The following is a 25,773-nucleotide window of genomic DNA, read 5'->3' as shown; positions in this document are numbered from 1 at the left end:
CACAGACACACATACAGACACACTCACAGACACTCATACACACACAGACACACACACAGACACACACACACAGACACACACAGACACTCATACACACACAGACACACACACAGACACTCACACAGACACACACACACAGACACACACACACAGACACACACATACACACACACAGATTCATACACATACAGACACACACAGACATACACACACTCATACACACACACACAGGCACTCACACACACTCATACACACACAGACACTCACACACACAGACACACATACACACACAGATAGACACTCACACACACAGACACACATACACACACAGATAGACACATACACATACACACACACAGACACACACACAGATAGACACACACACACAGACACTCACACACACAGACACTCACACACACACACAGACACTCACACACACAGACACTCACACACACACACAGACACTCACACACACAGACACTCTCACACACAGACACACATACACACAGATAGACACATACACACACAGATAGACACACATACACACAGATAGACACATACACACACAGATAGACACACACACACAGATAGACACACACAGACACTCACACACACACTCACACACACACTCACTCACACACACTCATACACAGACACACAGACACACACACAGACACTCACACAGACACTCACACAGACACACACACAGACACTCACACACACTCACACACACAGACACTCACACACACTCATACACACGGACACTCGCACACACTCATATACACACTCACAAACATATACACACTCATACACAGACACTCGCACACACAGACACTCATACACACACACACACAGACACACACACACAGACACACATACACACACACACAGACACTCACACACACTCATACACACACAGACACTCACTCACACAGACACACACACACAGACTCATACACAGAGACTCACACACAGACACTCACACACACTCATACACACACACAACAACAACAACAACCGCCATTCGCCACTAAGTGGCGGTGACGTCACCACGACGCTTGTGCCAGGCTATGTGCACCCTGAGGCTACCACGTGAAGTGTCGAACGCCCGCTGGCAGGAGGTCACGGGGCAGACCCAGCAGGTGCCACGGGTCGACTGACTGAGATGACTGGCTGATGCACCACCTGTGCCCCCTACTGTGCCAACCTGCTGTGCTTTAGCCACCCGGCGTTCCGCTCGTTGTTGTGAGCGTCGCTCCTCCGCCCTCCGTTGTTGTTGGAGGGCGACTGCCTCCAACTGCCCAGTAGCGTCCTTCACGAGCCTCCTCCACAGAGGCCGATCTTGACACCGCTGGTACCGGTCATCGGCAAGTCCACTCAGCTCCACGTCCTCCTGTACCACATCACTCCATCTCTTCTCTTGCCCGGGCCGAACAAAAGCTGTTTCGGCATGCGGTGGCTGGGCATGCGGGCTACATGACCCAGCCAACTCAGCCTTGCCTGCCGGAGGAGCTCACCGATCGGACCCTGCCCAGATCTTTCAAGGATTTGTGAGCTCCTCACACAATCCAGCCTGCAGGTTAAACCCAGGATGGATCGTAGGCAGGCCAGCCTAAATGCCTCCAACCGGCGAAGATGTTCCATTAGGGGGGTCCACGTTTCGCAAGCGTAGAGAAGGGAGGGAATGACCGTGGCCGAGAAGACCTGAAGCTTAGTGCGGAGCGACAGACCAGGTAGCTTCCACACAGCGTTACGCAACCGATGAAAAGATATTGCCGCTCACACACACACACGTACACACACAGACACATACACTCACACACACGTACACACTATTACCTCTGATGGTGATGATGCTGCTGCTGCTGATGATGATGTTGGTGCTGCTGATGATGATGTTGGTGCTGTTGATGATGATGCATCATCAGCAGTCTTAGAGAAGGCTGATCCACTATCCTGTGAAGGAAATCAGCATTAGCAGATTCAGATTCAGCACTGCACCGTAGAATCGTGAGTGAGTAGGTGAGTGGGTGGGTGAGTGGGTGGGTGGGTGAGTGGGTGGGTGGGTGAGTGGGTGAGTGAGTGGGTGGGTGGGTGGGTGAGTGTGTGGGTGAGTGGGTGAGTGAGTGGGTGAGTGGGTGGGTGGGTGGGTGAGTGAGTGAGTGAGTGGGTGGGTGAGTCGGTGGATGAGTGAGTGGGTGAGTGGGTGGGTGAGTGGGTGGGTGAGTGAGTGGGTGGGTGAGTGGGTGAGTGGGTAAGTGAGTGGGTGTGTGAGTGAGTGGGTGGGTGAGTGGGTAAATGAGTGAGTGGGTGAGTGAGTGGGTGAGTATCTGGTGAGTGAGTGTGTGAGTGAGTGGGTGAGTGAGTGGGTGGGTGGGTGAGTGGGTGAGTGAGGATCCGGTGAGTAGGTGGTGGTGAGTGAGTGGGTGGGTGAGTGAGTGGTGAGTGAGTGTGTGAGTGAGTGAGTGGGTGAGTGAGTGGGTGAGTGAGTGAGTGGGTGAGTGAGTGGGTGAGTGAGTGAGTGGGTGAGTGAGTGGGTGGGTGAGTGAGTGAGTGAGTGGTGAGTGAGTGAGTGTGTGAGTGAGTGGGTGAGTGAGTGGGTGGGTGAGTGAGTGGGTGAGTGAGTGAGTGGGTGAGTGAGTGAGTGGGTGAGTGAGTGGGTGAGTGAGTGGGTGAGTGGGTGGGTGAGTGAGTGAGTGGGTGAGTGAGTGAGTGGGTGAGTGAATGAGTGAGTGGTGAGTGAGTGAGTGTGTGAGTGTGTGAGTGAGGATCTGGTGAGTAAGTGGGTGAGTGAGAATCTGGTGAGTAGGTGGTGGTGAGTGAGTGGGTGAGTGAGTGGTGTGGTGAGTGTGTGAGTGAGTGGGTGAGTGAGTGAGTGAGTGGTGAGTGAGTGAGTGTGTGAGTGAGGATCTGGTGAGTGAGTGGGTGAGTGAGTATCTGGTGAGTAGGTGGTGGTGAGCGAGTGAGTGGGTGGGTGAGTAGGTGGTGGTGAGTGAGTGGGTGAGTGGCTGAGTGAGTGAGTGGGTGAGTGAGGATCTGGTGAGTAGGTGGTGGTGAGCGAGTCACTGTGGTGGTGGTGGTGGTGAGTAGCTGGTGAGTGGCTGAGTGGGTGAGTGAGTGGCTGAGTGAGTGGGTGGTGGCGAGTGGTGTGGTGAGTGTGTGAGTGAGTGGGTGAGTATCTGGTGAGTGGTGGTGAGTGAGTGTGTGAGTGAGTGGGTGGGTGGGTGAGTGAGTGGGTGGGTGAGTGGGTGAGTGAGGATCTGGTGAGTGAGTGGGTGAGTGAGTATCTGGTGAGTAGGTGGTGGTGAGTGAGTGGGTGAGTGAGTGGTGAGTGTGTGAGTGAGTGGGTGAGTATCTGGTGAGTAGGTGGTGGTGAGTGAGTGGGTGAGTGAGTGGGTGAGTGAGTGAGTGGGTGAGTGAGTATCTGGTGAGTAGGTGGTGGTGAGCGAGTCACTGTGGTGGTGGTGGTGAGTATCTGGTGAGTAGGTGGTGGTGAGTGAGTGGGTGTGTGAGTGAGTATCTGGTGAGTGAGTGGTGGTGAGTGAGTCACTGTGGTGGTGGTGGCGGTGAGTAGCTGGTGAGTGTGTGAGTGAGTGGGTGAGTATCTGGTGAGTGGGTGGTGGTGAGCGAGTCACTGTGGTGGCGGTGAGTAGCTGGTGAGTGGTGTGGTGAGTGTGTGAGTGAGTGGGTGAGTATCTGGTGAGTGAGTGGTGGTGAGCGAGTCACTGTGGTGGCGGTGAGTAGCTGGTGAGTGGTGTGGTGAGTGTGTGAGTGAGTGGGTGAGTATCTGGTGAGTAGGTGGTGGTGAGCGAGTCACTGTGGTGGTGGTGGCGGTGAGTAGCTGGTGAGTGGCGCTGTCACGAGCATCCTGAATCCTCTCGGCCAACTCTGGCAGGAGGAGACGCAGGTCTCTGCATTCTCGCTCCACCCTCTCATCACCCCCGGCTCCCAGCGAGTCTGTGAGACACACAGAGAGACAGAGACACACACACACACAGAGACACACAGAGACACACACACACACAGAGACACAGTGAGACACAGAGAGAAAGTGAGACACACAGAGGCACAGAGAGACACACAGAGACACAGAGAGACAGTGAGACACACAGAGACACAGTGAGACACACAGAGACACAGAGACACAGTGAGACACACAGAGACACAGTGAGACACACAGAGAGACACACAGAGACACAGTGAGACACAGAGACACAGAGACACACAGAGAGACACACAGAGAGACACACAGAGACACAGTGAGACACAGAGACACAGAGATACACAGAGAGACACACAGAGAGACAGAGACACACACACACACAGAGACACACAGAGACACACAGAGAGACACACAGACACAGTGAGACACACAGAGACACACACACAGAGCGACACAGAGACACAGTGAGACACACAGAGACAGAGAGAGACACACAGAGACACAGTGAGACACAAAGAGACACAGTGAGACACAGTGAGACACAAAGAGACACAGAGAGACACACAGAGACACAGTGAGACAGAGACACAGTGAGACACAATGAGACACAGTGAGACACACAGAGACACCGAGAGACACACAGAGACACACAGAGACACAGTGAGACACACAGACACACAGAGACACAGAGACACACAGACACAGTGAGACACACAGAGAAACACAGAGACACACAGAGAAACAGAGACACAGAGAGACACATTGAGACACACAGAGACACACAGAGACACACAGAGACTCACAGAGACACACACAGAGAAACACAGAGACACACAGAAAGACAGAGAAACAGTGAGACACACAGAGACAGAGAGAGACACAGTGAGACACACTGTGTCTCACTGTGTCTGTCTGTGTCTCTCTGTGAGTCTCTGTGTGTGTCTGTGTGTCTCTGTGAGTCTCTGTGTGTCTCACTGTGTCTCTGTGTGTCTCACTGTGTCTCTCTGTGTCTCTGTGTGTCTCACTGTGTCTCTGTCTCTCTGTGAGTCTCTGTGTGTCTCTGTGAGTCTCTGTGTGTCTCACTGTGTCTCTGTGTGTCTCACTGTGTCTCTCTGTGTCTCTGTGTGTCTCACTGTGTCTCTGTCTCTCTGTGAGTCTCTGTGTGTCTCTGTGAGTCTCTGTGTGTCTCTGAGTGTCTCTGTGTGTCTGTGTGTCTATGAGTATCTCTGTGTGTCTCTGAGTCTCTGTGAGTCTCTCTGTGAGTCTCTGTGTGAGTCTCTGTGTGTCTCTGTGTCTCTGTGTGTCTCTGTGTGTCTCTGTGTGTCTATGAGTGTCTCTGTGTGTCTCTGTGTGTCTCTGTGTGTCTCTGTGTGTCTCTGAGTCTCTGTCAGTCTCTGTGTGTCTCTGAGTGTCTCTGAGTGTCTCTGAGTGTCTCTGTGTGTCTCTGTGTGTCTCTGAGTGTCTCTGTGTGTCTCTGTGTGTCTCTGTCTCTCTGTGAGTCTCTGAGAGTCTCTGTGAGTCTCTGTGTGTCTCTGTGAGTCTCTGTGAGTCTCTGTCTCTCTGTGAGTCTCTGAGTGTCTATGTAAGTCTCTGAGAGTCTCTGTGAGTCTCTCTGTGTGTCTCTGTGAGTCTCTCTGTCTCTGTCTCTCTGTGAGTCTCTGAGAGTCTCTGTGAGTCTCTGTGAGTCTCTGTGTGTCTCTGTGTGTCTCTGTGAGTCTCTCCGAGTCTCTGTGTATCTCTGTGAGTCTCTGTGTGTCTCTGTGAGTCTCTGTGAGTCTCTGAGTGTCTCTGAGTGTCTCTGTGAGTCTCTGTGAGTCTCTGTCTCTCTGTGAGTCTCTGTGTGTCTCTCTGTGAGTCTCTGTGAGTCTCACCAAGGCGAGGCTGGATGATGTCCCGGGCCAGGCAGAAGTGATTCACAGCCTCCCCGTGTCTCTGTGCCAGGAGCGCCGAAACTCCTAGCTGGTACAGAGTCTCTGTGAGTCTCTGTGAGTCTCTGTGAGTCTCTGTGAGTCTCTGTGAGTCTCCGTGAGTCTCTGTGTGTCTCTGTGAGTCTCTGTGTGTCTCTGTGAGTCTCTGAGAGTCTCTGTCTGTCTCTGTGAGTCTCTGTGAGTCTCTGTGTGTGTCTGTGAGTCTCTGAGAGTCTCTCTGAGTCTCTGAGTGTCTCTGTGAGTCTCTGTGAGTCTCTGTGAGTGTCTGTGAGTCTCTCTGAGTCTCTGTGGGTGTCTGTGTATCTCTGTGTATCTCTGTGAGTCTCTGTGAGTCTCTGAGTGTCTCTCTGTCTCTGTGAGTCTCTGTGTGTCTCTCTGAATCTCTCTGAGTCTCTGAGTCTCTCTGTGAGTCTCTGTGAGTCTCTGAGTGTCTCTGAGTGTCTCTGTGTGTCTCTCTGAGTCTCTGTGAGTCTCTATGAGTCTCTGTGAGTCTCTGAGTGTCTGAGTGTCTCTCTGAGTCTCTGAGTGTCTCTCTGTGAGTCTCTGAATCTCTGTGTGTCTCTCTGATTCTCTCTGTGAATCTCTGTGAGTCTCTGAGTCTCTGTGAGTCTCACCAAGGCGAGACTGGATGATGTCTCGGGCCAGGCAGAAGTGATTCACAGCCTCCCCGTGTCTCTGTGCCAGGAGCGCCGAAACTCCTAGCTGGTACTGAGTCTCTGTGAGTCTCTGTGAGTCTCTGTGAGTCTCTGTGAATCTCTGTGAGTCTCTGTGTGTCTCTGAGTCTCTGTGTCTCTCTGTCAGTCTGTCTGAGTCTCTGTGAGTCTCTGTGAGTCTCTGAGAGTCTCTGTGTGTCTCTGTGAGTCTCTGTGTGTGTCTGTGTGTCTCTGTGAGTCTCTGTGTGTCTCACTGTGTCTCTGTGTGTCTCACTGTGTCTCTCTGTGTCTCTGTGTGTCTCACTGTGTCTCTGTCTCTCTGTGAGTCTCTGTGTGTCTCTGTGAGTCTCTGTGTGTCTCACTGTGTCTCTGTGTGTCTCACTGTGTCTCTCTGTGTCTCTGTGTGTCTCACTGTGTCTCTGTCTCTCTGTGAGTCTCTGTGTGTCTCTGTGAGTCTCTGTGTGTCTCTGAGTGTCTCTGTGTGTCTCTGTGTGTCTATGAGTATCTCTGTGTGTCTCTGAGTCTCTGTGAGTCTCTCTGTGAGTCTCTGTGTGAGTCTCTGTGTGTCTCTGTGTCTCTGTGTGTCTCTGTGTGTCTCTGTGTGTCTATGAGTGTCTCTGTGTGTCTCTGTGTGTCTCTGTATGTCTCTGTGTGTCTCTGTGTGTCTCTGAGTCTCTGTCAGTCTCTGTGTGTCTCTGAGTGTCTCTGAGTGTCTCTGTGTGTCTCTGTGTGTCTCTGAGTGTCTCTGTGTGTCTCTGTGTGTCTCTGTCTCTCTGTGAGTCTCTGAGAGTCTCTGTGAGTCTCTGTGTGTCTCTGTGAGTCTCTGTGAGTCTCTGTCTCTCTGTGAGTCTCTGAGTGTCTATGTAAGTCTCTGAGAGTCTCTGTGAGTCTCTCTGTGTGTCTCTGTGAGTCTCTCTGTCTCTGTCTCTCTGTGAGTCTCTGAGAGTCTCTGTGAGTCTCTGTGAGTCTCTGTGTGTCTCTGTGTGTTTCTGTGAGTCTCTCCGAGTCTCTGTGTATCTCTGTGAGTCTCTGTGTGTCTCTGTGAGTCTCTGTGAGTCTCTGAGTGTCTCTGAGTGTCTCTGTGAGTCTCTGTGAGTCTCTGTCTCTCTGTGAGTCTCTGTGTGTCTCTCTGTGAGTCTCTGTGAGTCTCACCAAGGCGAGGCTGGATGATGTCCCGGGCCAGGCAGAAGTGATTCACAGCCTCCCCGTGTCTCTGTGCCAGGAGCGCCGAAACTCCTAGCTGGTACTGAGTCTCTGTGAGTCTCTGTGAGTCTCTGTGAGTCTCCGTGAGTCTCTGTGTGTCTCTGTGAGTCTCTGTGTGTCTCTGTGAGTCTCTGAGAGTCTCTGTCTGTCTCTGTGAGTCTCTGTGAGTCTCTGTGTGTGTCTGTGAGTCTCTGAGAGTCTCTCTGAGTCTCTGAGTGTCTCTGTGAGTCTCTGTGAGTCTCTGTGAGTGTCTGTGAGTCTCTCTGAGTCTCTGTGGGTGTCTGTGTATCTCTGTGTATCTCTGTGAGTCTCTGTGAGTCTCTGTGAGTCTCTGAGTGTCTCTCTGTCTCTGTGAGTCTCTGTGTGTCTCTCTGAATCTCTCTGAGTCTCTGAGTCTCTCTGTGAGTCTCTGTGAGTCTCTGAGTGTCTCTGAGTGTCTCTGTGTGTCTCTCTGAGTCTCTGTGAGTCTCTATGAGTCTCTGTGAGTCTCTGAGTGTCTGAGTGTCTCTCTGAGTCTCTGAGTGTCTCTCTGTGAGTCTCTGAATCTCTGTGTGTCTCTCTGATTCTCTCTGTGAATCTCTGTGAGTCTCTGAGTCTCTGTGAGTCTCACCAAGGCGAGACTGGATGATGTCTCGGGCCAGGCAGAAGTGATTCACAGCCTCCCCGTGTCTCTGTGCCAGGAGCGCCGAAACTCCTAGCTGGTACTGAGTCTCTGTGAGTCTCTGTGAGTCTCTCTGTGAGTCTCTCTGTGAGTCTCTGTGAGTCTCTGTGAGTCTCTGTGAGTCTCTCTGTGAGTCTCTCTGTGAGTCTCTGTGTCTCTCTGAGAGTCTCTGTGTGTCTCTGTCTCTCTGTGAGTCTCTGTGAGTCTCTCTGAGTGTCTGTGAGTCTCTGTGATGCTCTGTGTGTCTCTGTCTCTCTGTGAGTCTCTGTGAGTCTCTGAGTCTCTGTGAGTCTCTGTGAGTCTCTGAGTCTCTGTGAATCTCTGTGAGTCTCTGTGTGTCTCTGAGTCTCTGTGTCTCTCTGTCAGTCTGTCTGAGTCTCTGTGAGTCTCTGTGAGTCTCTGTGAGTCTCTCTGTGAGTCTCTGTGTCTCTCTGAGAGTCTCTGTGTGTCTCTGTCTCTCTGTGAGTCTCTGTGAGTCTCTCTGAGTCTCTGTGAGTCTCTGTGATGCTCTGTGTGTCTCTGTCTCTCTGTGAGTCTCTGTGAGTCTCTGAGTCTCTGTGAGTCTCTGTGAGTCTCTGAGTCTCTGTGAATCTCTGTGAGTCTCTGTGTGTCTCTGAGTCTCTGTGTCTCTCTGTCAGTCTGTCTGAGTCTCTGTGAGTCTCTGTGAGTCTCTGTGAGTCTGTGTCTCTGAGTCTCTGTGTCTCTATGTGAGTCTCTGTGAGTCTCTGTGTGTCTCTCTGAGTCTCTGTGAGTCTCTGTGTCTCTGTGTCTCTGAGTCTCTATGTCTCTATGTGAATCTCTGTGTGTCTCTGTGAGTCTCTGTGAGTCTCTGTGAGTCTCTGTGTGTCTCTGTCTCTCTGTGAGTCTCTGTGAGTCTCTGAGTCTCTGAGTGTCTCTCTGTGAGTCTCTGAATCTCTGAGTGTCTCTCTGATTCTCTCTGTGAGTCTCTGTGAGTCTCTGTGTGTCTCTGTGTGTCTCTGTGAGTGTCTCTCTGAGTCTCTGTGAGTCTCTGAGTGTCTCTCTGAGTCTCTGTGAGTCTCACCAAGGCGAGACTGGATGATGTCCCGGGCCAGGCAGAAGTGATTCACAGCCTCCCCGTGTCTCTGTGAGTCTCTGTGAGTCTCTCTGAGTCTCTAAGTGTCTCTGTGAGTCTCTGTGAGTCTCTGTGTCTCTCTGTGTGTCTCTGTGAGTCTCTGTGAGTCTCTGTGAGTCTCTGTGAGTCTCTCTGAGTCTCTGTGAGTCTCTGTGAGTCTCTGTGTGTCTCTCTGAGTCTCTGTGAGTCTCACCAAGGCGAGACTGGATGATGTCCCAGGCCAGGCAGAAGTGATTCACAGCCTCCCCGTGTCTCTGTGCCAGGAGCGCCGAAACTCCTAGCTGGTACTGAGTCTCTGTGTGTCTCTGTGGGTCTCTGTGAGTCTCTGTGAGTCTCTGTGTGTCTCTGTGAGTCTCTGTGAGTCTCTGTGAGTCTCTGTGTGTCTCTGTGTGTCTCTGTGTCTCTGAGTGTCTCTGAGTGTCTCTGTGTGTCTCTGTGTCTCTGAGTGTCTCTGTGAGTCTCTGTGAGTCTCTGTGAGTCTCTGTGTGTCTCTGTGTGTCTCTGTGAGTCTCTGTGTGTCTCTGTGTGTCTCTGAGTGTCTCTGTGAGTCTCTGTGAGTCTCTGTGTGTCTCTGTGAGTCTCTGTGAGTCTCTGTGAGTCTCTGTGAGTCTCTGTGTGTCTCTGTGAGTCTCTGTGAGTCTCTGTGAGTCTCTCTGTCTCTCTGTGAGTCTCTGAGTCTCTGTGAGTCTCTGTGTGTCTCTGTGAGTCTCTGTGTGTCTCTGTGTGTCTCTGTGTGTCTCTGAGTGTCTCTGTGAGTCTCTGTCTCTCTGTGAGTCTCTGTGTGTCTCTCTCTGAGTCTCTGAGAGTCTCTGAGAGTCTCTCTGAGTCTCTGAGTGTCTCTGTGAGTCTCTGAGTCTCTGTGAGTCTCACCAAGGCGAGACTGGATGATGTCCCGGGCCAGGCAGAAGTGATTCACAGCCTCTCCGTGTCTCTGTGCCAGGAGCGCCGAAACTCCTAGCTGGTACTGAGACTCTGTGTGTCTCTGTGAGTCTCTGTGAGTCTCTGTGTGTGTCTGTGAGTCTCTGTGAGTCTCTGCGTGTGTCTCTGTGTGTCTCTGTGTGTCTCTGTGAGTCTCTGTGAGTCTCTGTGTCTCTGTGTGTCTCTGTGAGTCTCTGTCTCTCTGAGTGTCTCTGTGAGTCTCTGTGTCTCTCTGAGTCTCTGTGAGTCTCTGTCTCTCTCTGAGTCTCTGTGAGGCTCACCAAGGCGAGACTGGATGATGTCTCTGGCCAGGCAGAAGTGATTCACAGCCTCCCCGTGTCTCTGTGCCAGGAGCGCTGAAACTCCTAGCTGGTACTGAGTCTCTGTGAGTCTCTGTGAGTCTCTCTGTCTCTCTGTGTGTCTCTGTGAGTCTCTGTGGGTCTCTGTGAGTCTCTCTGAGTCTCTGTGTGTCTCTGTGAGTCTCTCTGAGTCTCTGTGAGTCTCTGTGTGTCTCTGAGTCTCTCTCTGAGTCTCTGAGTCTCTGTGAGTCTCACCAAGGCGAGACTGGATGATGTCTCTGGCCAGGCAGAAGTGATTCACAGCCTCTCCGTGTCTCTGTGCCAGGAGCGCTGAAACTCCTAGCTGGTACTGAGTCTCTGTGAGTCTCTGTGAGTCTCTCTGTCTCTCTGTGTGTCTCTGTGAGTCTCTGTGGGTCTCTGTGAGTCTCTCTGAGTCTCTGTGTGTCTCTGTGAGTCTCTCTGAGTCTCTGTGAGTCTCTGTGTGTCTCTGAGTCTCTCTCTGAGTCTCTGAGTCTCTGTGAGTCTCACCAAGGCGAGACTGGATGATGTCTCTGGCCAGGCAGAAGTGATTCACAGCCTCCCCGTGTCTCTGTGCCAGGAGCGCTGAAACTCCTAGCTGGTACTGAGTCTCTGTGAGTCTCTGTGAGTCTCTCTGTCTCTCTGTGTGTCTCTGTGAGTCTCTGTGGGTCTCTGTGAGTCTCTCTGAGTCTCTGTGTGTCTCTGTGAGTCTCTCTGAGTCTCTGTGAGTCTCTGTGTGTCTCTGAGTCTCTCTCTGAGTCTCTGAGTCTCTGTGAGTCTCTGTGTGTCTCTGAGTCTCTGTGTGTCTCTGAGTCTCTCTCTGAGTCTCTGAGTCTCTGTGAGTCTCACCAAGGCGAGACTGGATGATGTCTCTGGCCAGGCAGAAGTGATTCACAGCCTCTCCGTGTCTCTGTGCCAGGAGCGCTGAAACTCCTAGCTGGTACTGAGTCTCTGTGAGTCTCTGTGAGTCTCTGTGAGTCTCTGTGTGTCTCTGTGAGTCTCTGTGGGTCTCTGTGAGTCTCTCTGAGTCTCTGTGTGTCTCTGTGAGTCTCTCTGAGTCTCTGTGAGTCTCTGTGAGTCTCTGTGTGTCTCTGTGTGTGTCTGTGTGTCTCTGTGAGTCTCTGTGAGTCTCTGTGAGTCTCTGAGTCTCTGTGAGTCTCTGTGAGTCTCTCTGAGTCTCTGTGTCTCTCTGTGAGTCTCTCTGAGTCTCTGTGAGTCTCTGTGAGTCTCTGTGAGTCTCTGTGTGTCTCTGTGAGTCTCTGTGAATCTCTCTGTCTCTGAGTCTCTCTGTGTGTCTCTGTGTGTCTCTCTGAGTCTCTAAGTGTATCTGAGTGTCTCTGTGTCTCTCTGAGTCTCTCTGAGTCTCACCAAGGCGAGACTGGATGATGTCTCTGGCCAGGCAGAAGTGATTCACAGCCTCTCCGTGTCTCTGTGCCAGGAGCGCTGAAACTCCTAGCTGGTACTGAGTCTCTGTGAGTCTCTGTGAGTCTCTGTCTCTCTGTGAGTCTCTGTGAGTCTCTCTGTGTGTCTCTGTGTGTCTCTGTGAGTCTCTGTGAGTCTCTGTGTCTCTGTGTGTCTCTGTGAGTCTCTCTGTGTGTCTCTGTGAGTCTCTGTGTCTCTGTGAGTCTCTCTGTGAGTCTCTCTGTGTCTCTGTGAGTCTCTGAGTCTCTGTGTGGCTCACCAAGGCGAGACTGGATGATGTCTCTGGCCAGGCAGAAGTGATTCACAGCCTCCCCGTGTCTCTGTGCCAGGAGCGCTGAAACTCCTAGCTGGTACTGAGTCTCGGCTAGCAGACGGTCATCCGGTGCCAGCAGAGATGACTGAAGGGACAGGCAGATGGACAGATCCTCCGTGGCCTGGGCATAGTCCTCTAGATAGACAGAGACACACACAGTCAGACAGAGAGAGAGACACACAGTCACTTAGACAGAGACACACACAGTCAGACAGAGAGAGAGACACACAGTCACTTAGACAGACAGAGACACACACAGTCAGACAGAGAGAGAAAGAGAGACACACAGTCACTTAGACAGACAGAGACACACACAGTCAGACAGAGAGAGAGAGACACACAGTCACTTAGACAGACAGAGACACACACAGTCAGACAGAGAGAGAGAGAGACACACACAGTGACTTAGACAGAGAGAGACACACACAGTCACTTAGACAGAGAGAGACACATACAGTGACTCAGACAGAGACACAGTCACTTAGACAGAGACACACACAGTCACTTAGATAGACAGAGACACACACAGTGACTCAGACAGACAGAGACACACACAGTGACTCAGACAGACAGAGACACGCACAGTCAGACAGAGAGAGAGACACACAGTCACTTAGACAGACAGAGACACACACAGTCAGACAGAGAGAGAGAGACACACAGTCACTTAGACAGACAGAGACACACACAGTCAGACAGAGAGAGAGACACACAGTCACTTAGACAGACAGAGACACACACAGTCAGACAGAGAGAGAGACACACAGTCACTTAGACAGACAGAGACACACACAGTCAGACAGAGAGAGAGAGAGACACACACAGTGACTTAGACAGACAGAGACACACACAGTCAGACAGAGAGAGAGAGAGACACACACAGTGACTTAGACAGAGACACACACAGTCACTTAGACAGAGAGAGACACATACAGTGACTCAGACAGAGACACAGTCACTTAGACAGAGACACACACAGTCACTTAGATAGACAGAGACACACAGTCACTTAGACAGAGACACACACAGTCACTCAGACAGAGAGAGACACACACAGTCACTTAGACAGAGAGAGACACACACACAGTGACTCAGACAGAGAGACACACAGTGACTTAGACAGACACAGAGTCACTTAGACAGAGACAGTCACTTAGACAGAGAGAGACACACACAGTGACTCAGACAGAGACACAGTCACTTAGACAGAGGCACACACAGTGACTTAGACAGACAGAGACACACAGTGACTTAAACAGAGACACACGGTTACTTAGACAGAGACACACACAGTCACTTAGACAGACAGAGACACACACAGTCCTCTAGATAGACAGAGACACACACAGTCAGACAGACAGAGAGACACACAATGACTTAGACAGAGACACACACAGTCACTCAGACAGAGAGAGACACACAGTCACTTAGACAGAGACACAGTCACTTAGACAGAGAGAGACACACACAGTGACTCAGACAGAGAGACACAGTGACTTAGACAGAGGCACAGTCACTTAGACAGAGAGAGACACACATAGTCCTCTAGATAGACAGAGACACACACAGTCAGACAGAGAGAGACAGAGACACACAGTGACTCAGACAGAGACACAGTCACTTAGACAGAGGCACACACAGTCACTCAGACAGACAGACACACACAGTCACTTAGACAGAGACACACAGTAACTCAGACAGAGACACACACAGTCACTTAGACAGAGACACAGTCACTTAGACAGAGACACACAGTCACTTAGACAGACAGAGACACACACAGTCACTTAGACAGAGACACACACAGTCACTTAGACAGACAGAGACACACAGTCACTTAGACAGACAGACACACACAGTCACTTAGACAGAGACACACACAGTCACTTAGACAGACAGAGACACAGTCACTTAGACAGACAGAGACACAGTCACTTAGACAGACACACACAGTCACTTAGACAGACAGAGACACAGTCACTTAAGACAGACAGAGACACACACAGTCACTTAGACAGACAGACAGAGACACACACAGTCACTTAGACAGACAGAGACACACACAGTCACTTAGACAGAGACACACAGTGACTTAGACAGACAGAGACACAGTCACTTAGACAGACAGAGACACACACAGTCACTTAGACAGACAGAGACACACACAGTCACTTAGACAGACGGAGACACACACAGTCACTTAGACAGACAGAGACACACACAGTCACTTAGACAGACAGAGGCACACAGTCACTTAGACAGACAGAGACACACACAATCACTTGGACAGAGACACACACAGTCACTTAGACAGACAGACACACACAGTCACTTAGACAGACAGAGGCACACAGTCACTTAGACAGACAGAGACACACACAATCACTTGGACAGAGACACACACAGTCACTTAGACAGACAGAGACACACACAGTCACTTAGACAGAGAGAGACACACACAGTGACTCAGACAGAGACACAGTCACTTAGACAGAGGTAAACACAGTGACTTAGACAGAGACACACAGTGACTTAGACAGAGACACACGGTTACTTAGACAGAGACACACACAGTCACTTAGATAGACAGAGACATACAGTCACTTAGACAGACAGTCACTTAGACAGACACACAGTCACTTAGACAGACAGACACAGACATTTAGACACACAGTCACTTAGACAGACACACAGTCACTTAGACAGACACACACTTAGACAGACAGACACACAGTCACTTAGACAGACAGTCACTTAGACAGACACTTAGACAGACACTTAGACAGACACACACTTAGACAGACACCTAGACAGACAGACACTTAGGACAGACACACACACTTAGACACACACTTAGACAGACACTTAGACAGACAGACACTTAGACAGACACTTAGACAGACACACACTTAGACACACACTTAGACAGACACACACTTAGACACACACTTAGACAGACACACACTTAGACAGACAGACACTTAGACAGACACTTAGACAGACACACACTTAGACACACACTTAGACAGACACACACTTAGACAGACACACACTCAGACAGACAGACACTTAGACACACACTTAGACAGACACACACTTAGACAGACAGACACTTAGACAGACACACACTTAGACAGACAGACACACACTTAGACAGACACTTAGACAGACGTGTCTCTCTCCCCGAGTCTCCCGCTCACCTCTTTCCATGCCCAACTCGCCGAGTTTCAAATGGACTTGAGCACGATTCAGCTGAGCCTCTCTCCCTGACTGCCTGCAAAGAGAGAGACACGGGGAGAGAGAGAGACACGGGGAGAGAGAGAGACACGGGGAGAGAGAGAGAGACACGGGGAGAGACACGGGGAGAGACACGGGGAGAGAGAGAGAGACACGGGGAGAGAGAGAGACACGGGGAGAGAGAGACACGGGGAGAGAGAGAGACACGGGGAGAGAGACACGGGGAGAGAGAGACACGGGGAGAGAGAGAGACACGGGGAGAGAGACACGGGGAGAGAGAGAGAGACACGGGGAGAGAGAGAGACACGGGGAGAGACACGGGGAGAGAGAGAGACACGGAGAGAGACACGGGGAGAGACACGGGGAGAGAGAGAGACACGGGGAGAGAGAGACACGGGGAGAGAGAGAGACACGGGGAGAGACACGGGGAGAGAGAGAGACACGGGGAGAGAGAGAGACACGGGGAGAGACACGGGGAGAGAGAGAGACACGGGGAGAGAGAGACACGGGGAGAGAGAGAGACACGGGGAGAGACACGGGGAGAGAGAGAGACACGGGGAGAGAGAGAGACACGGGGAGAGACACGGGGAGAGAGAGAGACACGGGGAGAGAGAGAGACACGGGGAGAGAGAGACACGGTGAGAGAGAGAGACACGGGGAGAGAGAGACACGGGGAGAGAGACACGGTGAGAGAGAGAGACACGGGGAGAGAGAGACACGGGGAGAGAGACACGGGGAGAGAGAGACACGGGGAGAGAGAGACACGGGGAGAGAGAGAGACACGGGGAGAGAGAGAGACACGGGGAGAGAGACACGGGGAGAGAGACACGGGGAGAGAGAGAGACACGGGGAGAGAGAGAGACACGGGGAGAGAGAGACACGGGGAGAGAGAGAGACACGGGGAGAGAGAGACACGGGGAGAGAGAGACACGGGGAGAGAGAGAGACACGGGGAGAGAGAGACACGGGGAGAGAGAGAGACACGGGTAGAGACACGGGGAGAGAGACACACGGGGAGAGAGACACACGGGGAGAGAGAGAGACACGGGGAGAGAGAGAGACACGGGGAGAGAGACACGGGGAGAGAGAGACACGGGGAGAGAGAGAGACACGGGGAGAGAGACACGGAGAGAGAGAGACACGGGGAGAGAGAGACACGGTGAGAGAGAGAGACACGGGGAGAGAGAGACACGGGGAGAGAGACACGGGGAGAGAGACACGGGGAGAGAGAGAGACACAGAGAGAGACACACGGGGAGAGAGACACACGGGGAGAGAGAGAGACACGGGGAGAGAGAGAGACACGGGGAGAGACACGGGGAGAGAGACACGGGGAGAGAGACACGGGGAGAGAGAGAGACACGGGGAGAGAGAGAGACACGGGGAGAGAGAGAGACACGGGGAGAGAGATAGACACGGGGAGAGAGAGACATGTGGAGAGAGAGACACGGGGAGAGAGAGAGACACGGGGAGAGAGAGAGACACGGGGAGAGAGACACGGAGAGAGAGAGACACGGGGAGAGAGAGACACGGTGAGAGAGAGAGACACGGGGAGAGAGAGACACGGGGAGAGAGACACGGGGAGAGAGACACGGGGAGAGAGAGAGACACGGGGAGAGAGAGACACGGGGAGAGAGACACGGGGAGAGAGAGAGACACGGGGAGAGAGACACGGGGAGAGAGAGAGACACGGGGAGAGAGAGACACGGGGAGAGAGAGAGACACGGGGAGAGAGAGAGACACGGGGAGAGAGAGAGACACGGGGAGAGAGAGACACGGGGAGAGAGACACGGGGAGAGAGAGAGACACGGGGAGAGGGAGAGACAGAGAGAGAGAGACACGGGGAGAGAGACACGGGGAGAGAGAGAGACACGGGGGGAGAGAGAGACACGGGGAGAGAGAGAGACACGGGGAGAGAGAGACACGGGGAGAGAGACACGGGGAGAGAGAGAGACACGGGGAGAGAGAGAGACAGAGAGAGAGAGACACGGGGAGAGAGACACGGGGAGAGAGAGAGACACGGGGGGAGAGAGAGACACGGGGAGAGAGAGACACGGGGAGAGAGAGACACGGAGAGAGAGACACGGTGAGAGAGAGAGACACGGGGAGAGAGAGACACGGGGAGAGAGACACGGAGAGAGAGAGACACGGGGAGAGAGAGACACGGTGAAAGAGATAGACACGGGGAGAGAGAGAGACACGGGGAGAGAGAGAGACACGGGGAGAGAGAGAGACACGGGGAGAGAGAGAGACACGGGGAGAGAGACACGGGGAGAGAGAGAGACACGGGGAGAGAGACACGGGGAGAGAGAGAGACACGGGGAGAGAGAGACACGGGGAGAGAGAGACACGGGGAGAGAGACACGGAGAGAGAGAGAGACACGGGGAGAGAGAGAGACACGGGGAGAGAGAGAGACACGGGGAGAGAGACACGGGGAGAGAGAGACACGGGGAGAGAGACACGGGGAGAGAGAGAGACACGGGGAGAGAGAGAGACAGAGAGAGAGAGACACGGGGAGAGAGACACGGGGAGAGAGAGAGACACGGGGGGAGAGAGAGACACGGGGAGAGAGAGACACGGGGAGAGAGAGACACGGAGAGAGAGAGACACGGTGAGAGAGAGAGACACGGGGAGAGAGAGACACGGGGAGAGAGACACGGAGAGAGAGAGACACGGGGAGAGAGAGACACGGTGAAAGAGATAGACACGGGGAGAGAGAGAGACACGGGGAGAGAGAGACACGGGGAGAGAGACACGGGGAGAGAGAGAGACACGGGGAGAGAGACACGGGGAGAGAGAGAGACACGGGGAGAGAGAGACACGGGGAGAGAGAGACACGGGGAGAGAGACACGGAGAGAGAGATAGACACGGGGAGAGACAGAGACACGGGGAGAGAGACACGGGGAGAGAGACACGGGGAGAGAGAGACACGGGGAGAGAGAGAGACACGGGGAGAGACACGGGGAGAGAGAGACACGGGGAGAGAGAGACACGGAGAGAGAGAGAGACACGGGGAGAGAGACACGGGGAGAGAGAGAGACACGGGGAGAGAGAGAGAGACACGGGGGGAGAGAGAGACACGGGGAGAGAGAGAAACACGGGGAGAGAGACACGGGGAGAGAGAGAGACACGGAGAGAGAGAGACACGGGGAGAGAGACACGGGGAGAGAGAGAGACACGGGGAGAGAGAGAGACACGGGGGGAGAGAGAGACACGGGGAGAGAGACACGGGGAGAGAGAGACACGGGGAGAGAGAGAGACACGGGGAGAGAGAGAGACACGGGGAGAGAGAGAGACACGAGGAGAGACACGGGGAGAGAGAGAGACACGGGGAGAGAGAGAGACACGGGGAGAGAGACACGGGGAGAGAGAGAGACACGGGGAGAGAGAGAGACACGGGGAGAGAGAGACACGGGGAGAGAGACACGGGGAGAGAGAGACACGGGGAGAGAGAGAGACACGGGGAGAGAGAGAGACACGGGGGGAGAGAGAGACACGGGGAGAGAGACACGGGGAGAGAGACACGGGGAGAGAGAGAGACACGGGGGGAGAGAGAGAGACACGGGGGGAGAGAGAGAGACACGGGGGGAGAGAGAGAGACACGGGGAGAGAGAGACACGGGGAGAGAGACACGGGGAGAGAGAGAGACACGGGGGGAGAGAGAGAGAGACACGGGGTGAGAGAGAGACACGGGGAGAGAGAGACACGGGGAGAGAGAGAGAGACACGGGGAGAGAGAGACACGGGGAGAGAGAGACACGGGGAGAGAGAGACACGGGGAGAGAGAGACACGGGGACAGAGAGAGACACGGGGAGAGAGAGAGACACGGGGAGAGAGACACGGGGAGAGACACGGGGAGAGAGACACGGGGAGAGAGACACGGAGAGAGAGACACGGAGAGAGAGACACGGGGAGAGAGAGAGACACGGGGAGAGAGAGAGACACGAGGAGAGAGAGAGACACGAGGAGAGACACGGGGAGAGAGAGAGACACGGGGAGAGAGAGAGACACGGGGAGAGAGAGACACGGGGAGAGAGAGAGAGACACGGGGAGAGAGAGAGAGACACGGGGAGAGAGAGACACGGGGAGAGAGAGACACGGGGAGAGAGACACGGGGAGAGAGAGACACGGGGAGAGAGAGACACGGGGAGAGAGACACGGGGAGAGAGACACGGGGAGAGAGACACGGGGAGAGAGAGACACGGGGAGAGAGACACGGGGAGAGAGAGACACGGGGAGAGAGAGACACGGGGAGAGAGAGACACGGGGAGAGAGACACGGGGAGAGAGAGACACGGGGAGAGAGAGACACGGGGAGAGAGAAAGGCACGAAGAGAGAGAGACACGGGGAGAGAGAGACATGTGGGGAGAGAGAGAGACACGGGGAGAGAGAGACACGGGGAGAGAGAGAGACACGGGGAGAGAGAGAGACACGGGGAGAGAGAGACACGGGGAGAGAGAGAGACACGGGGAGAGAGAGACACGGGGAGAGAGAGAGACACGGGGTGAGAGAGAGACACGGGGAGAGAGAGAGACACGGGGTGAGAGAGAGACACGGGGTGAGAGAGAGACACGGGGAGAGAGAGACACGGGGAGAGAGACACGGAGAGAGAGACACGGGGAGAGAGAGACACGGGGAGAGACACGGGGAGAGAGAGACACGGGGTGAGAGAGAGAGACAGGGAGAGAAAGACACGGGGAGAGAGAGACACGGGGAGAGAGAGACACGGGGAGAGAGAGACACGGGGAGAGAGAGACACGGGGAGAGAGAGAGACACGGGGAGAGAGAGAGACACGGGGAGAGAGAGAGACACGGGGAGAGAGAGAGACACGGGGAGAGAGAGAGACACGGGGAGAGAGAGACACGGGGAGAGAGAGACACGGGGAGAGAGAGACACGGGGAGAGAGAGACACGGGGAGAGAGAGACACGGGGAGAGAGAGACACGGGGAGAGAGAGACACGGGGAGAGAGAGAGAGACACGGGGAGAGAGAGACACGGGGAGAAACACAGGGAGAGAGACACGGGGAGAGAGAGACACGGGGAGAGAGACGGGGAGAGAGAGACACGGGGAGAGAGAGACACGGGGAGAGAGAGAGACATGGGGAGAGAGACACGGGGAGAGAGAGACACGGGGAGAGACACGGGGAGAGAGAGAGACACGGGGAGAGAGAGAGACACGGGGAGAGAGAGACACGGGGAGAGAGAGAGACACGGGGAGAGAGAGAGACACGGGGAGAGATAACGGTTAGAAAGTCAGTTTCATGTGAGTCTCTGTGTGAGTCTCTGTGTGTGTCTCTGTGTGTGTCTCTTTGTGTCTCTGTGTGTCTCTGTGTGAGTCTCTGTGTGTGTCTCTGTGTGTGTGTCTCTGTGTGTGTCTCTGTGTGTGTGTCTCTGTGTGTGTCTCTGTGTGTGTGTCTCTGTGTGTGTCTCTGTGTGAGTCTCTGTGTGTCTTTCTGTGTGTGTCTCTGTGTGTGTCTCTGTGAGTCTCTCTGAGTGTCTCTGTGTGTGTCTCTGTGTGTGTCTCTGTGAGTCTCTCTGAGTGTCTCTGTGTGTGTCTCTGTGTGTGTCTCTGTGTGTCTCTGTGTGTGTCTCTGTGTGTCTCTCTGTGTGTGAGTCTCTGTGTGTGTCTCTGTGTGTCTCTGTGTGAGTCTCTGTGTGTGTCTCTGTGTGTCTCTGTGAGTCTCTCTGAGTGTCTCTGTGTGTGTCTCTGTGTGTGTCTCTGTGTGTGTCTCTGTGTGTGTGTCTCTGTGTGTGTGTCTCTGTGTGTGTCTCTGTGTGTGTGTCTCTGTGTGTGTCTCTGTGTGAGTCTCTGTGTGTCTTTCTGTGTGTGTCTCTGTGTGTGTCTCTGTGAGTCTCTCTGAGTGTCTCTGTGTGTGTCTCTGTGTGTGTCTCTGTGAGTCTCTCTGAGTGTCTCTGTGTGTGTCTCTGTGTGTGTCTCTGTGTGTTCTCTGTGTGTGTCTCTGTGTGAGTCTCTGTGTGAGTCTCTGTGTGTGTCTCTGTGTGAGTCTCTGTGTGAGTCTCTGTGTGAGTCTCTGTGTGAGTCTGTGTGAGTCTCTGTGTGAGTCTCTGTGTGTCTCTCTGTGTGAGTCTCTGTGTGAGTCTCTGTGTGAGTCTCTCTGTGTGTCTCTCTGTGTGTCTCTCTGTGTGTGTCTCTCTGTGTCTCTGTGTGTGTCTCTCTGTGTCTGTGTGTCTCTGTGTGTGTCTCTGTGAGTCTCTCTGAGTGTCTCTGTGTGTGTCTCTGTGTGTGTCTCTGTGTGTGTCTCTGTGTGTTCTCTGTGTGTGTCTCTGTGTGAGTCTCTGTGTGAGTCTCTGTGTGTGTCTCTGTGTGAGTCTCTGTGTGAGTCTCTGTGTGTGTCTCTGTGTCTCTCTGTGTGTGAGTCTGTGTCTCTCTCTGTGTGTGTCTCTGTCTCTCTGTGTGAGTGTGTGTCTCTCTGTGTGTGTCTCTGTCTCTCTGTGTGAGTCTCTGTGTGTTTCTCTGTCTCTCTGTGTGAGTCTCTGTGTGTTTCTCTGTGTCTCTGTGTGTCTCTGTGTGTGTCTCTGTGTGTGTCTCTGTCTCTCTGTGTGTGTCTCTGTGTGTGTCTCTGTGTGAGTCTCTCTGTGTGTGTCTCTGTGTGTGTCTCTGTGTGTCTCTGTGTGTGTCTCTGTGTGTGTCTCTGTGTGTCTCTGTGTGTGTGTCTCTGTGTCTCTCTGTGTGTGAGTCTCTGTGTGTCTCTCTGTGTGTCTCTCTCTGTGTCTCTGTGTGTGTCTCTCTGTGTCTGTGTGTCTCTGTGTGTGTCTCTGTGTGAGTCTCTGTCTCTCTGTGTGAGTCTCTGTGTGAGTCTCTGTGTGAGTCTCTGTGTGTGTCTCTCTGTGTCTGTGTGTCTCTGTGTGAGTCTCTGTGTGTCTCTGTGTGAGTCTCTGTGTGAGTCTCTGTGTGTGTCTCTGTGTGTGAGTCTCTCTGTGTGTGTCTCTGTGTGTGTCTCTCTGTGTCTGTGTGTCTCTGTGTGTCTCTCTGTGTGTGTCTCTCTGTGTGTGTCACTGTGTGTGTGTCTCTGTGTGTGTCTCTGTGTCTCTCCGTGTGTGTCTCTCTGTGTGTCTCTGTGTGTCTCTGTGTGTGTCTCTGTGTGTGTCTCTGTGTGTGTCTCTGTGTGTCTCTCCGTGTGTGTCTCTCTGTGTGTCTCTGTGTGTCTCTGTGTGTGTCTCTGTGTGTGTCTCTGTGTGTGTCTCTGTGTGTGTCTCTGTGTGTGTCTCTGTGTGTGTCTCTGTGTGTGTCTCTGTGTGTCTCTCTGTGTGTGTCTCTGTGTCTCTGTGTGTGTCTCTGTGTATCTGTGTGTGTCTGTGTCTCTGTGTGTGTCTCTGTGTGTGTCTCTGTGTGTGTCTCTCTGTGTGTGTCTCTGTGTGTGTCTCTGTGTGTGTCTCTGTGTGTGTCTCTGTGTGTGTCTGTGTCTCTGTGTGTGTCTCTGTGTGTGTCTCTGTGTGTGTCTCTCTGTGTGTGTCTCTGTGTGTGTCTCTGTGTGTGTCTCTGTGTGTGTCTCTGTGTGTCTCTGTGTGTGTCTCTGTGTGTCTATCTGTGTGTGTCTCTGTGTGTCTATCTGTGTGTGTGTTTCTCTGTGTCTCTGTCTCTCTGTGTGTGTCTCTGTGTGTCTCTCCGTGTGTGTCTCTCTGTGTCTCTGTGTCTCTGTGTGTGTCTCTGTGTCTCTCTCTGTGTGTCTCTGTGTGTGTCTCTGTGTGTGTCTCTCTGTGTGTGTCTCTGTGTCTCTGTGTGAGTCTCTGTGTGTTTCTCTGTGTCTCTGTGTGTCTCTGTGTGTGTCTCTGTGTGAGTCTGTGTGAGTCTCTGTGTGAGTCTCTGTGTGAGTCTCTGTGTGAGTCTGTGTGAGTCTCTGTGTGTGTCTCTGTGTGTGTCTCTCTGTGTGTGTCTCTGTGTGTGTCTCTGTGTGAGTCTCTGTGTGAGTCTCTGTGTGTGTCTCTGTGTGAGTCTCTGTGTGAGTCTCTGTGTGTGTCTCTGTGTGTGTCTCTGTGTGTGTCTCTGTGTGTGTCTCTGTGAGTCTCTCTGAGTGTCTCTGTGTGTGTCTCTCTGTGTGTGTCTCTGTGTGTGTCTCTGTGTGTGTCTCTGTGTGTGTCTCTGTGTGTGTCTCTGTGAGTCTCTCTGAGTGTCTCTGTGTGAGTCTCTCTGTGTGTGTCTCTGTGTGTGTCTCTGTGTGTGTCTCTGTGTGTGTCTCTCTGTGTGTGTCTCTGTGTGTCTCTCTGTGTGTGTCTCTCTCTGTGTGTGTCTCTGTGTGTGTCTCTGTGTGTGAGTTACTTACCGGCCGTAGATGACTTTGGATAATTCCAGCATCTCCCAAGCAAGCTTCATGTCATCCTCCTCCTCACCCTCATCCTCACCCTCATCCTCACCATCCTCACCATCCTCACCATCCTCACCATCTTCATCACCATCTCCGTCGTCATCACCACAGCCGTTGCCCTGGCAACCGGGAAAAGGGTTGCCGTGACGATGGGACGGGTACCCATCATGGGTGGGTGAGTGGGTGAGTGGGTGAGTGGGGTGGTGAGTGAGTGGGTGGGTGAGTGAGTGGGTGGGTGAGTGGGTGAGTGGGTGAGTGAGTGGGTGGGTGGGTGAGTGGGTGGGTGAGTGGGTGAGTGGGTGGGTGGGTGGGTGAGTGAGTGGGTGAGTGAGTGGGTGAGTGGGTGAGTGGGTGGGTGGGTGGGTGAGTGGGTGAGTGAGTGGGTGAGTGAGTGAGTGGGTGGGTGAGTGAGAGTGGGTGGGTGGGTGAGTGGGTGAGTGAGTGAGTGAGTGGGTGAGTGGGTGAGTGAGTGGGTGAGTGAGTGAGTGGGTGGGTGAGTGAGTGAGTGGGTGGGTGAGTGGGTGAGTGGGTGAGTGAGTGGGTGGGTGGGTGAGTGAGTGAGTGGGTGGGTGAGTGGGTGAGTGGGTGGGTGAGTGAGTGAGTGAGTGGGTGAGTGGGTGGGTGAGTGGGTGGGTGAGTGAGTGAGTGAGTGGGTGAGTGGGTGGGTGAGTGAGTGAGTGAGTGGGTGAGTGGGTGGGTGAGTGAGTGAGTGGGTGAGTGAGTGAGTGAGTGGGTGAGTGGTGAGTGAGTGAGTGGGTGAGTGAGTGGTGAGTGAGTGGGTGAGTGAGTGAGTGGGCGGTGAGTGAGTGGGTGAGTGGGTGAGTGGGTGAGTGAGTGGGTGGTGAGTGGGTGAGTGAGTGAGTGGGTGAGTGGGTGGGTAAGTGAGTGAGTGGGTGAGTGAGTGGGTGGGTGAGTGGGTGAGTGAGTGAGTGAGTGGGTGAGTGGGTGGGTGAGTGAGTGAGTGGGTGAGTGAATGGGTGGGTGAGTGAGTGAGTGGGTGAGTGGGTGGGTGAGTGGGTGGGTGAGTGGGTGGGTGGGTGAGTGAGTGAGTGGGTGGGTGAGTGGGTGAGTGGGTGGGTGAGTGAGTGAGTGGGTGGGTGAGTGGGTGAGTGGGTGAGTGGGTGAGTGAGTGAGTGGGTGGGTGGGTGAGTGAGTGGGTGGGTGGGTGAGTGGTGGGTGAGTGAGTGAGTGAGTGGGTGAGTGGGTGAGTGGGTGAGTGGGTGAGTGAGTGAGTGGGTGGGTGGGTGAGTGGGAGTGGTGGGTGGGTGGGTGGGTGGGTGGGTGGGTGAGGTGAGTGAGTGGTGAGTGAGTGGGTGAGTGGGTGAGTGGAGTGGGTGAGTGGAGTGAGGGTGAGTGGGTGAGTGAGGGGTGGGTGAGTGAGTGAGTGAGTAGTGAGTGGGGTGAGTGAGTGAGTGGGTGAGTGGGTGAGTGAGTGAGTGGGTGAGTGGGTGAGTGAGTGGGTGAGTGAGTGGGTGGGTGAGTGAGTGAGTGGGTGGGAGTGGGTGAGTGGTGAGTGGAGGAGTAGTGAGTGGGTGAGTGGGTGGTGAGTGGGTGTGTGAGTGAGTGAGTGGGTGAGTGGGTGAGAGTGAGTGGGTGGGTGGGTGAGTGAGTGAGTGAGTGAGTGGGTGTGAGTGGGTGAGTGAGTGGGTGGGTGAGTGGGTGAGTGGTGGTGGGTGGGTGAGTGAGTGAGTGGGTGGTAGTGAGTGAGTGGGTGAGTGAGTGGGTGTGTGAGTGAGTGAGTGTGGTGGTGAGTGGGTGAG

General features: G+C 53.6%; 1 long non-coding RNA gene across 1 annotated transcript; it reads right to left on the bottom strand.

Moving 5' to 3' along the window:
* Window positions 1–12,327: 12,327 nt before the first annotated feature.
* Window positions 12,328–24,125, bottom strand: LOC142923226 (uncharacterized). Its single transcript, XR_012940616.1, has 3 exons — window positions 23,972–24,125; window positions 15,652–15,725; window positions 12,328–12,586 (listed from the first exon to the last, which is right to left on the bottom strand). It is a non-coding gene; the product is annotated as an uncharacterized LOC142923226 (long non-coding RNA).
* Window positions 24,126–25,773: the final 1,648 nt, after the last annotated feature.

Source organism: Petromyzon marinus, unplaced genomic scaffold (assembly GCF_048934315.1).
Source record: "Petromyzon marinus isolate PM22_M1 ecotype Great Lakes invasive population unplaced genomic scaffold, UKy_Petmar_22M1.pri1.0 PM_Scaffold_343, whole genome shotgun sequence".
In the NCBI taxonomy this organism is placed as follows: Eukaryota; Metazoa; Chordata; class Hyperoartia; order Petromyzontiformes; family Petromyzontidae; genus Petromyzon; species Petromyzon marinus.
This window is presented reverse-complemented; position numbering and strand designations above follow the sequence as displayed.